Source organism: Euleptes europaea, chromosome 12 (genome assembly GCF_029931775.1).
Source record: "Euleptes europaea isolate rEulEur1 chromosome 12, rEulEur1.hap1, whole genome shotgun sequence".
Classification (NCBI taxonomy): Eukaryota; Metazoa; Chordata; class Lepidosauria; order Squamata; family Sphaerodactylidae; genus Euleptes; species Euleptes europaea.
This window is the reverse complement of record NC_079323.1, coordinates 58,641,774-58,654,705: the sequence shown is the minus strand read 5'-3', so window position 1 is coordinate 58,654,705 and position 12,932 is coordinate 58,641,774.

The window sequence follows — 12,932 nt, the reverse complement described above, 5'->3', positions numbered from 1 at the left end:
CCAATGGCTCTGCTCCAGGTGCATCCATCTTTGGAAGTTAGGTGATTCACTACCTGGCAGGGACAGGGTCTTTTTTGATGTCTCAACCATACTATTGAATGCCTTTCCCAAACTATTTGCCTGGTGCCAAATTTAGTACCTTTTAACTATTAGATTAAAATTGTTGTGTATGGTAAAGCTTTTGCCAGAATTTACTTATGATGGCTTATAGACCCTTACCTGCTTTACAGTGCCATCCTAACAGACTGGGGAAACCCAGGTTCAAATTTTTGCTTGTCATGAAGCTTACTGGTTGATCTTGAGCCAGCCATTCTCTCTACTTTACTGCTTGTTGTCAAGATCGAATGGAGGAAGGAAAAATAACGCATGCTGCTCTGAACTCCTTGGAGGACAGATAGGTGGTAGAAATACACCAAATAAATAAATCTATTTATCGTATGAATTTTTGTACAGTATGTTCTTTCAGTAAATTAGTTTTCACCAATAGCCTTTTCCAAAGTAAATCACAGCACCAAATAAGTGAACCAAATATTAAATGCAAATGTGTTCACCTGAACTTTGACAGCTCTTTTTATTCCCTTCTTCAGGAAACACCATTCTGGGAGGAAATAATTTGGAGCCGAGAACAAGGGAAAAGCTAAGCACTTTCTCCATCTCCACTTTTCTGTTCAAAATCCTGTCTTTCAAAAGCTGGTTATTTCTGGAGGGAGGAAAAAAACATCCTCTTGGGTTCAGTTGCATGGGTTTGTATGTAGTCTATAGCTAGGCCATAAGAATGTTCAGACACTGACCTGTAGGTGATGCTGTTTCTCTAGACAGAAGTTATTGCTGAAGACTAAAAAACCCACAATTTGTATTCATGCTATTAGATGTTCTGTAAAGACCTAAGAAGTTTTAGTTGGCTGGTAAACATCACTGTTTTGCCTGGAATTCCGAGATGTCTTTTTAAGACTCTATCCTTGCATAAATTTAACATTTGTGCAGCAGTTAATTATACATGTAGTTTTATAATGCTGTTAACTTTTTAAAGAACCTTGTAGACCACTTTGGCAGCGCACTCCTGAGGTGGCTGACCGCTGGTGCTAAGGGGAAACTGCACAGGCCAGGGACCAGGCTAGCACCCCTGCAGTGGGACCCCGTGGAATGCACCATGCCAGCATCCCCACCAACTGCACTGCTGTGCCCCAAGACATCACAGGGGTGTGACAGATAGGGGAGAACCAAACAACCACAAGGCAGCAGCCACGGGGACCTGGGCCTGGGGACATGTGAAGAGGGGAGGGGAGGGGCAGGCCCACACACGGCTGGGTCAGGTATGGAGGCCAAACCCTTAGAGGCACAGGCCCTGCCAAACAATGGAGGCAGTGGCACAAAAAGAGGAAGGGCCTCCCACCACCCTGCACACTGGTAGCCAAAGCATACCAGCATGGTATAGTGGTTAAGAGCAGAGGTTTGGAGCGGTGGACTCTAACCTGGAGAACCGGGTTCTTTCCCCACTCCTACGTATGAAGACAGCTGGGTGACCTTGGGCTAGTCACACCTCTCTTACAGCTCTCTCAGCCCTACCTACCTTATAGGGTATCTGTTGTGGGGGGGGGGGGAAGGAAGGTGATTGTAAGCTGGTTTGATTCTTCCTTAAGTGGTAGAGAAAGTCGACATATAAAAACCAACTCTCCTCCTCCTCCTCTATCTCCTCCATGGGCCTGGCCAGCACACACCATCCCAGGGACTTGGGGTCAGCTTCAGGCACCCAGCGATCACTGGAGGGGGGAGATTTCCAGAATTACTAGCATGTTGGTGAGGACGCCCTGGGGGCTGCCCTGAGGACCTCCACTGTGAGTGGAGGGGGAGGGGGGCTGGTAGATGGTGTGCCCTGATCAAGTGGGGGCACATATGTGGTATTTCTACCCAAGGATGGGAACCCCGTCATGGTTCGTTTGCCCATGTTGCTTTTGTTCTTGAAACGTTGGTGTTCATATATTCACAGTCCAGTTGATTGTTTATTCATGTTTGTGTACTGCATAGCCTCGATCAAGGGGAAGGCCCCCTGTCCCCTGGCCTGTCTGACATGGTTGCTGGCCATGTCTGCCTCCTGGACTCAGCGCCCCATGGGAGGGGCATGCAGTTGGGTCACAGGGCTGATGGCTCCAGGGTTGGGTGGAGAGTTACGGTTAGGTTAGGCCTCTGCTGGTCTTGCTGCAGCCATGGACGGTTTTGGAAGCCAGCTGCTCAGCAGCATGTGGACAGATCCTGGATGGGTCCCACCTGAGGAAGAAACATGTCAGCAGAGATGTGCCGACAGGGATGTGTATCCAGCCACTGACACCTGCTCACCCTCATGGTCCTGGGGCCAGCTTCACATCCTGGCTGGGCTGTGATAGGCCATCAGGGACTGGCTAAGTGGACCCCAGACTCTGTTCGTGGGCCTCAGGTGGTACCCCCCCCAGGGGGCTATGATTGGCAGCAGCCCCCCACTGGTCCGGAGCTGTGCGGCTGTCAGCCATAGGACTCTTAGGTTCAGTTAACATTAGGACACAGTCATATCTTGTGTTGCCTTTGCTTTTAACTTCAGTGGCCATCCCCCTTCCTCTGCTTACTACTGTATACTTACCAGCTTTCTAGTCCACATCATGCATCTGACAACATGAAGCTCTAGCCTGCAGAAATGCCTTTCACAATACATTCGTTATCTTAAAGATGCCTTAGGATTCTAAAGTTTTTTTGCTGTCATAGACTCCAGAAGGATGACCCTTCTGGAATTTGTTATTAGGTGACAGCTTTAGGAAGGAAAACAGCAATAGAATTGCTGTATGACAACTGCATTATGCCCAATGTGAGACCATTAGTTTCACATTTTTCTGAGGTGTTTAAACATAGGCACCATAATAAGTGGGGCATGCTTCAGCTGGGATTTCACCGTCTGCAGCTTTCAAATCAGTTATTCCCCTAAGGACTAATCAATATTGTTGGCAATTATTCTTAGTACACAGACCAATGGCTGTTTTTCTCCTCCAAGTTCTTTTTTCTTTTCATTTTAGAAGTGTAGCAGAGGGCTAGTGAATTTTAAAACCACCAACAAATCCCTTATGTACTGCATTAGGGCAAACAAATAACTTGCACTATTTTATGTCAGGTCTTTTTTACCCAGTTCTGAGGAACAGTCCACAAACACTGTCACAACTGATGTTTTTCAATAGGAATAAGGTATGGGAGCATATCTCAAAGGAAACTTCTTTGGACCACAGATGAGAGAATTAAAATTTCTGCACAGATCATCCTCAAACATTGGCCTTGAATATTGTAATGTTTTTACTATTATAGGGTTTCTCTGTGTGTTTCTGTTTCTAAGACTTATCCTCTGGAGAGCTGGGCGATGGGAATTGGGGGGTGGTTCTCACAGCATACAATAGATCAACAAAGTCACGGAGGTTAAAAACAATACTTTTTAGATTTGAAAGTGCAAATCTGTAAGGTTTTGAATTGCAATCATATGTGATTTTCTTATGCAAATAAACTTATTGAATGCATAACTATAAATGCACTAGAAATTCAAGAACAAAACTAGTTTTAAAGAAGGGTGGGTCTGTCAGATATAACATTTTGATGTGAAAATGTTTGACCCAATGGGAAATTTTCAAAAGTTTTAACAAGAATTAATCAAAATATTCAGTGTATTTGTTGAAAGTTTTACAGTTCCAGGTTAGCAGCCCTTAATAAACGTTTCAAAATGCTTGAAAGTAGTTAAACATCCACTGGGAAAAAATCCATGCTGTTAACAGAAAACTAACTGGGTCACCAGCGACCATTTCAAAACATATATAGTTTTAGGGTATTGGTCCCTCTACCCTTACTATCTTTGTGATAGTCATATAGTGCTTCAAAGTTTTGTTTATTTATTTATTAAAACATTATCCCCCACACATTTCAAGCTATAAACAAATCATAGGCTTTACTTTTGTGTAGAATTCCTGTCCCCTTTGTCTATGTAGGTGACAGCTTGTTGCAGCGCTGGCTGAGTCCTTGGGACAACTCACGTTGCCTCGTGCCAAGGTGCTGGATTAGATGGGGTTTTGTCCCCCTGTGATTTTATAGCAATGTGAATGCCTAGCTCAGGAGTAGGAGACAAGTTAGACTTACGTGGATCCACCTTGTGATGCCTCTCCTTTAAAAATGTAAGACTTTTACTATGCTTTTTTCAATTGTTCCTGGATTGATGGAAATTGATTTAATCTGCAATGTTAATAACATTTAATTAAAAAAATAAAAATAAAACATTATCCCCCACCATTCCTCTTGGTTCAAGGCAGCTTACAAGAATAGTTAAAAATAGTTACAAGAATAGTTAAAAATAGTTACAAGAATAGTTAAAAATATTTTCACTTTAAACAAAATATTAAAATAGCAAACCCTGAATCTCTCCACCCTTAAAAGATGCCATTGAACACCCCCCCCCCCAAAAAAAAAGCCCTGGTAAATAGGCAGCACCCCTGAAGATCTCCAAGGACACTCCCCTCTTCAACTCTTCAGAGAGCCCATTCCACAGAGCCATAGCCATGATGGAAAAGGCCTGGGCTCTGGTTGATGCCACAAGGGCCACTCTAAGTGGTAGGATTGCCAACAGATGGCTGCTTAACAAGCATAGTTGGTGCACAGCGCTATATGGAAGGAGATGATCCTTCAGATATGTGGGACCCAGGTCATGAAGGACTTTAAAGGTCATAACCAGCACCTTGAATTGAAGTCAGAAACAGACTGGCAGCCAATGAAGCTATTTAAAAATGTGCAACATATGTTCCCAGTTGCTAGCCCCTGACAATAACTGAGCTGCTGCATTCTGGACCAGTTGTAGTTTCTGGTTTGTCTTCAAAGGCAGCCCTACATAGAGCATGTTGCTGCAACCCAACTGTGAGTTTACAGAAGCATGAATCAGTGTGGCCAGATCAGCTGAGACTAGGTAATGAGAGAATAGATGAATCAGATGCAGCTGATATTTATTTGGTTGTTTATTTTATTTATGTTATTTATAGTCCGCCTTTCTCACTTGGATTTGTCGGATTACACAGAGTGAGTCAATACAATCAACATGATACATTAATGATGCAAATTATATTGTAGGATCCTACTTGCTTTAAATTTTATACAGTGCAACTCTATTACCTTTGTAGAAAAGCCCTCTTGAATAATTCAGTTTTGCACAGTTTGCAGAAGGCCAGGAGAGTAGAGCCTTCCTGTCCTCCTCAGGCAGGGCATTCCATAAGGCACTCATGTCCACCATGCCAACCTGCTTTTCAAAGAGCAAGGAAGGTTCTATGAGTGCCCCAAAACTCTTAAACTGATCTGAAAAAGCTATCACCACTCCATTTAGGACAAGTGGATTCAGTCCCTCTAGAATATAAGCATTTCCCAACCAGGATTACCTCTGGCTTGTCTAGATTCAGATTCAGCTTGTTCTGCCTTAGCCACCTGGCCCCTGTGTCAAAGCACCAGTTCAGAACCAAGATGGATGCATTGGGAGGCTTGGATAATGAAATACAGAGCTCAGTGTCATCTGCATATTGATGACATCCAACCCCCAAACTCCAGGCAAGGTCATTCAGTGGCCCCATATTAAAGAGCATGGTTGGGGCAAGAATCCTGTGTAACAGGAATACAGGTAATCTCTTCCACCCCAAGAAATGGCTACACTATATGTCAGACATTTTCTTATATCATGGGAAATGAAGAATCTATCATAAAGGAGTCCTACCCTATCCCCAAATTTAGGAGAGGTATTTTACTGTTGTTTTGAATGTTGTTGTCAAACTCTTCACATTTGTTTTGCCAACAGGCATCTTGTGGTAATGAGTTCCACAGCCTAATTACATTGCAATGTGATACCATTCTACTGTGGGTATTTTGTCTCATATTTGAGATGGATTGCATAAGCCTCGGGCACTGTTGCTTGTAGTGCATTTACATGCTAGTTGTAAATGGAAATCAATATGCCTTCAGCGCACATCCAATCTGAGCTGTCCAACCACACAGGTGATTTTATACTGTGCATCTCCCACTTCTGTCTATACTACAGGGGAATATGGGATTGATGCAGTTTTCTTGAGAGAGGTTTCCTATCTCCCTGCAGAATGTTACCTTGTGCTATTGCAGAATATTCTTTTTTGTTAGCTTCCTGGATAAGTAATAAGGAAAAAATGGGATTTGCATGTTCCTGAACTTCTTTTTTAAATGCATGGAAAAGTCTGTATTGCCTGTCTAAGAAATACAGATGTAAGATGTCACAGCAATATACATTTTACTACAAAATTACTCAGGAGGAATGTTTCCCTGGTAGGAGTTACAGAAGGACCAGCAGGCAAAAAGTAGACTGTAGAATCCTGCCCCAACCATGCGGAGCAGGAGCAACTCCAGCGTGCGGCTGGATGGCTACGCCCAGCTGGTGCAACAGACCATCCTGTGCCACCAAGTGGGCGAGTGCGCCACCGGTTGGATGCCTGCCTGCTTGCCCATGCACCGGGGGGGGTCATCTGGGGCAGCTGCCTGCTTGGGGCTTGGTTGGCTAATTTTTAAGTTGATAATTTTGTATGGCCCGCAAATTATATAAATATCCAAATGGCCCTTGGCGGGAAAAAGGTTCCCCACCCCTGCTGGAAATCCTAGCTAATATTATAACATTGTCATTTATGCTCAACTTGTAATGTGTGATCACTGCACTTCTACATGTGAAGATAATTTTCACGTATTTCTTTGTTTCTGCAATACAAAACTAAAGGAGAGAAGCCGAAACCATTTCATATCTGAGTCTAAAGGAAATTATAAAAGAAATTGGGTGGCTTTTAAAAACAGTGACCAATGTAACAGAGAAAACAGTAACAACAGGCCAGAATGTATACCATTTATTTAAAAGCTTGGGCTGCCAAAAAGACACCCAATTGGCCAAGTATGTACTAGTTTTAAAACCCCATAATGTGTCATTTCATTGCAAAACTAATTTGTACTTTTGTCAGGAAATTACTGATAACAGAGGCTGTTATGATACTTCAAGCAGTTTGTGCATCTTATATAATAAAGGGACAAGATTATGATAATGATACATGGTTAATTATTGTTAGGCTTCTGCTTTTGATTAATGCTGCTCCAATTAAGAGATGGATGCCTTGCTGCTAAACACCTGGGCAGATTGCCTAATTAGCTGAAAGAAAGGTGTACAGTGATTTCAGGTAATTATTTTAATTTTTAGCAGTTGTTTTGTATCAAACCTGGAAGCGTCTTTGATGCAAGATGTGAGGAGCTGTGAGGAATGCAGCCAGGGCTTGGTACCTGCCAGGTGATGGCAAAAGTAGGCCTTGTTCTCTCTTTTCATTTGTCAGTACCAAATACTGGCCAGGAAAAGATGTATGAGAATAGTTCAGAGAAGGTGGCTAAGAAAACATAATGAAAGAAAGCAAGGATACTTGGGAGGAAAAAAGAACAAATCCTGTGCATATTGACTCAGATGTCCCACTGACTTCAATGAGTCTAATTTCCAACTCATTGTGTATAGGACTGCAACTCATTTTATGGTTTTTGCAATTTGAATATTTATCCAAATAGCAACATTTAATGAATGAGTTGGTGAAGTTATAAGACAAATTAGTTTAGATGTTTTAATAGGATTGCCAGCCTCCAGGTGGTAGCTGATGATCTCCCGCTATTAGAGGGGATCTCCAGGTGACAGAGATCAGTTCTCCTGGAGAAAATGGCCGCTTTGGAAGGTGGACTCTATGGCATCATACCCCATTGAAATCCCTCCCCTCCTTAAACCCTGCCCTCCTCAGGTTCTACCCACAAATTATCCAGGTATTTCTCAACCCGTAGCTGGCTACCTTATGTTTTAATGAGTTAACTCCACTATTTTACATTTATTTCTGTGAAGAAGTCACCAGCACCTGCATTCCATAGTTTCACATTAAAGATATCTTGACCTTTGGCTCCCAGGAGAAAGTGATTTTTAATTTTCTGAGCCAAATTAGATGAGAGGCTGAAAGATCCATGAAAAGATTTCTGGAGTTTTTTAACTGGATGAATAGCAGCTGTGGGACTCCCTGTGTGGATCTGAACTCTGGCACAGAGGAATGGAATAGAGGGTCCTTTATGCATAGGTACTTGGACTCATGTTCGCCCCTGGACTGACTCGGTTTTTCTTTGGAGTTATGCATGAGTTTTCCGACCCTCAGAGATGATCTCGCAGCCAGCCCTCTCAAATCCTGGGTCTTCCCGTTGCCGTTAAATCTCTATTCTTCGATCGCTCCTGAGTTCAGCTCGGTTCAAATTGTCCTCCTCTCCATGCATAAGCCAAAGCATGGGACAGGGGAGCTGGGATGGTTGTGACGTTTTCTCACAGTAAGCATTACAGCCAATTTCAAAGCAGCGTTTTCAAGGGGCAGGGACTCAAATGCTTCCTGTTTTTTTTCTCCCAGCCAGAGTTATTTCTGAGTAATTTGTCACAAAAAGGGGGTTTAAAACAACACTTGGCTTCCCCCCCATTCTGTTCCTTTAAAAGAGTTTTTGTGTGTGTGTGTGAAATATTTTTTAACATGGCACTTGCATTTCCACGGGGAGGAGAAGAAGAAGGGAACTGGACGTTCATCGTCGTGTCTTCAGTGCAGACCCACATGGGATCTGCGCAAGCGCAAAGCCAGCCACGGAGAATTTTTTTCCTAGCTTCTAGAAGCCTCAGCTCTATAAAATATCCCAGGAGGGATGTGACTTTGTCACACACCACCCCACACCTAACTCAATGATAGTAGAGGCCCTGCTGGGCAGATTCCAGACAGGCTCCCATACCTCCCCTCAGGACAGGGAAGGTAGAAAGTTAGATTTGATGGGGAGGAAGATTTACACTGCCACAATACAGTCAGCGAAAATAATAAATTTCCTTGCGGTTATGAGCCGATACCAGTATTTCCTGTTGGACAAGATGTCCCCATACATTGGTCTCTTGGATGACACTACTAAACCCTTAGCTAGGACTATCCAATCCAAAGGGATAGCCATTGGGAGAAGCCTGCTTTGACGCGGAAGCCAAGCGGATTAGCAGTCTTGTCCAGGATACCCATCAGAAAGTCCACGGCCACATAGAAAAAGTGTAGTTTATTTGTACAGTGCAGAAAAATATATACAGATACTCCTTTCACACTCTCCGCTCATAACATCCCGCATAGAACTGCGGTTTCACTTCAATATATACACCTGGTGGTTGCAGCCCCCAATCACAGTAGATATCCAATTATCCTGGCATTGCTACTGCATTGCATCAGCCACCTGGCTATAGCTGGATCAGGCCAGCTTTCTCTAGCTCCCCAGGTACTTTCCAGGCTGATTACATCATCCTTAGATCTCACTGATCTATCCTGCCCCTGTCAAACTAAACTGACAGACTTGTAATCTTGACATGCTCATGGGTTCCAGGCATGTGGCCGACAGCATAAGTAGAGCCATGTCTACCTCAGTAGCGATTAGGAGACACTCCTGGCTTCGTGCCTCAGCGCTTCCTTACGGCACCAAGGTTCGCATTGAAGATCTACACATCCCTCCCTCCTTCCCCGCTGTGGGACATGTCTTTGCTTTAACTTTTTGTCTCCGCAGCGGCAGGTTGGAGAACCGAGGGGATGTCAGGCCTGCTCTCTACTCTTTGCGAGGGCCATCAGGCTGAGGTTGTTTTGCGTCTTGCAGATGCTGTGCTCAAGGTTTTGCCTGGGAACCTAGCCCCGTTGGACTGGAGGGTTGTCATGCCAACTCATGCTATCTAGATATGACCAGTATGACCAGTATTCCTCCTTATATTCTACTGTATGTCCTCACCCCCCCCATTCCTGCCATTCTATACCTGTAAGCTCTGAATGCCTGTATGTTTACCAATAAATCAACTCTCTTTTGGACTACCTGTCTGTGGATGTTGCTGTTGGGACGACTACAGGGACAAATGCTCACATTATGGCAGGAATGGGGGTGGGGGTGAGGACATACAGTAGAATATAAGGAGGAATACTGGTCAGGGTGGGAAATTGCAGCACTGGCTAGGGGGAGGGGCGCTCTTCAGAGCGGAGGCTTCTAGAAGCTGGGAAAAAAATTCTCCGTGGCTGGCTTTGCGCTTGCGCAGATCCCATGTGGGTCTGCACGAAGACACTCAATGAACAACAGTTACAGGTAAGTGAAACACTGTTTTTCCCCTCACAGTAAGAACTATAGCCAATCGCTAAGCAGTGTTTTCAAGGGATGGGCCTCACACTTCTGGACTTGAGCATGATGATTTGTGCTGACGCATAGCTTTTTTATAGAAAAAATGTGGAACGAGCGAGCATTGACCCCCAGGTAAAACTCCCATGCATAAACAACAAGGTTAGATCTTCTCTGATCTCAAATGCCACCCACCTCAGAGTTGCTATTTTGTCAGTTTGGGGAAACATACAATTGTCTGTTCCCTCAATTGCCAAAGTACACAAATTGGGTCTGGGGTGTAATGCCACAGTCAGATGTGAATTATAGGTTCTCCTCAGTTCCCACATGCATGGCTCCAGGTTCAGTTTGGGACTGCAATGCACATGGAGAAAGAGCTTCTGCCTTTCCCTCCTGAACCATTTCCCCAACCTCAAACAGTCCATGTAGGGCTATTTGCCCCACTGGAGAAACCCCATCTGGATGTTGCAAATTACAGTGGTGGGACCCCCAGATCCAACCTGGGTATTCTATAACATGTATCTATATTCAAAATTAGGTCAATTTTAAAAATAGATAAATGCGTATCCATGCGACCATTCAAATTAAATTGCTGATTGGTTGGGATTGTCATTTGAATGGAAAAGGCTGTTTCCTGCTTGGCAATTATGTTGTAAATATAAAAACAGCTGCTTCATATCTGATGTTTCCTATCAGAAATGAACTCATTTTAGGAAAGTGTGTATGCTGTCATGCATGAAGTGCAGCAGTGTGTTAGAACTTATTTTGCCATGAGTACATAGATTGACTGGCAGCTGCACACACATTAGAGAAATACTAGAAGCAAGTATTTTCTCTTATGAAAACATTTCATAGGGCACTGACGCAAGAAATGCTTAAACAATTTGTAGACTTTTTCTGCATGTTCTCCATGCTGTCACTGTACTATGTATTATGCATGGATGCACTTAGAAACACCCCATTTTTAATTCAAAAGAGACCAGGAGAAGAATCCATGTGCCATATAACTTGCCACAGAAAACATGCTTGGTAGCAAATACATACATTAAAGATTTTATCTATTCATAGGAACAGGCAAACTGCATTGACCATGATAAAATAATATGCATAGGGTTAAAAATGGTTTTGTACCTCATCCATCTTTTGAATTGCAATTTCTGCATTAAGAACATAAATTCATTCTTCACCTCTTAGCACTAATGAAAATAACCTAACAAGAAAAGGAGCTCCTAAATATTACTTCCTTGCTTCAGGGTTGGAGTAAGAAGCTGCCTTGTAAAGATATCAGAACTGAAGATTCACTCAGAAGGTAACTGTGCTGGTCTGCAGTACAATAGCAGCAGAACAGCTAGATTCGACTCCGGTAGCACCTTAGAGACCAACAAGATTTTTGGACACATGGTACAGTCCCAGCATGGCTGTATCTACATACATATGTGGAATTGCTTAAGAACATAAGAAACGCCCTGCTGGATCAGACCCAGGCCCATCAAGTCCAGCAGTCTGCTCACACAGAGGCCAACCAGGTGCCTCTAGGAAGCCCACAAACAAGACAACTGCAGCATAACAGGCAGCATTGTCCTGCCTGTGTTCCACTGCACCTAAGATAATGGGCCTTGTCAGAATGCTCCCCATGTCACAGTCTCTATATGTTTGGAAAGCTAACAAATTAAGGAGAAGCCTTTGAATTCACACGGAACAGTTGTAACATTTTGCCTCTTTAAAAAGAGCAACAGTGCTGTGCATTCCTATGCACAAGAGAAGGAGCCCTGAACTGGGAGTTGAAAAATTCAGAAGGTAAACTCTCAGTTTCCTCTTGACGGTAAGCCCCTCTAATTATCAGTTACATAATTACCAGTAATATCACAAGCATTGTTCAGTAGGGATCTATGGCATAAATGCAGGGCTTTCCAAATTTCATCTTCCTTGCTGGTTTGGGAAAGAATCAAATTTTTCCAGGTGCAATATATTTTGGGTTAATTAACAGTGAAATGCAGGAAGGTATCTGCATCTGTACAAGACTTGAGCACCATCTGCATAGATGTTGGCCCCTAACCTGGATGGCCCAGGCTAGCCTGATCTCGTCAGAGCTCAGAATCTAAGCAGGGCCAGCCATGGTTAGTATTTGGATGGGAGACCACCAAGGAAGTCAAGGGTTGCTGTGCAGAGGAAGGCACTGGCAAACCACCTCTGTTAGTCTCTTGCTATGAAAACCCCAAAAGGGGTTGCCATAAGTCGGCTGCGACTTGACGGCGCTTCACACACACACACACGCATACATAGATGTTGTTTGATGAACTTGAATAACTGGGAGATACCTAAATTATTATTGTGTGACTTGCAAGACATAGTTATGCAACACCGTCATGCAAGAGAAATCAGACCTCACCTCAATATATCTTCAGTCCTTTTCTGATGTTACAGTTGTGTGAACTGGGAACCTATGCTCAGTGTGTAATGGGAGTGCATGCTATTTGTATTTATTTACGTCATTTATTCCTTTCTCCCCACTGAGGACCCAAAGCGGCTTACATTGTTCTCATCGTCTCCATTTTATCCTCACAACAAGTTGGGTAGGTTGAGAGTATGTTGCTGTCCCAAGGTCACCCAGCAAGCTTCCATGGGGATTCAGGCCTGGGACTTTCAGATCGTAGTGCACACTATCCACACTACCTGTGATCCTTCTGACACGTGTGGTCACTATGTTGTATGAACAAGGC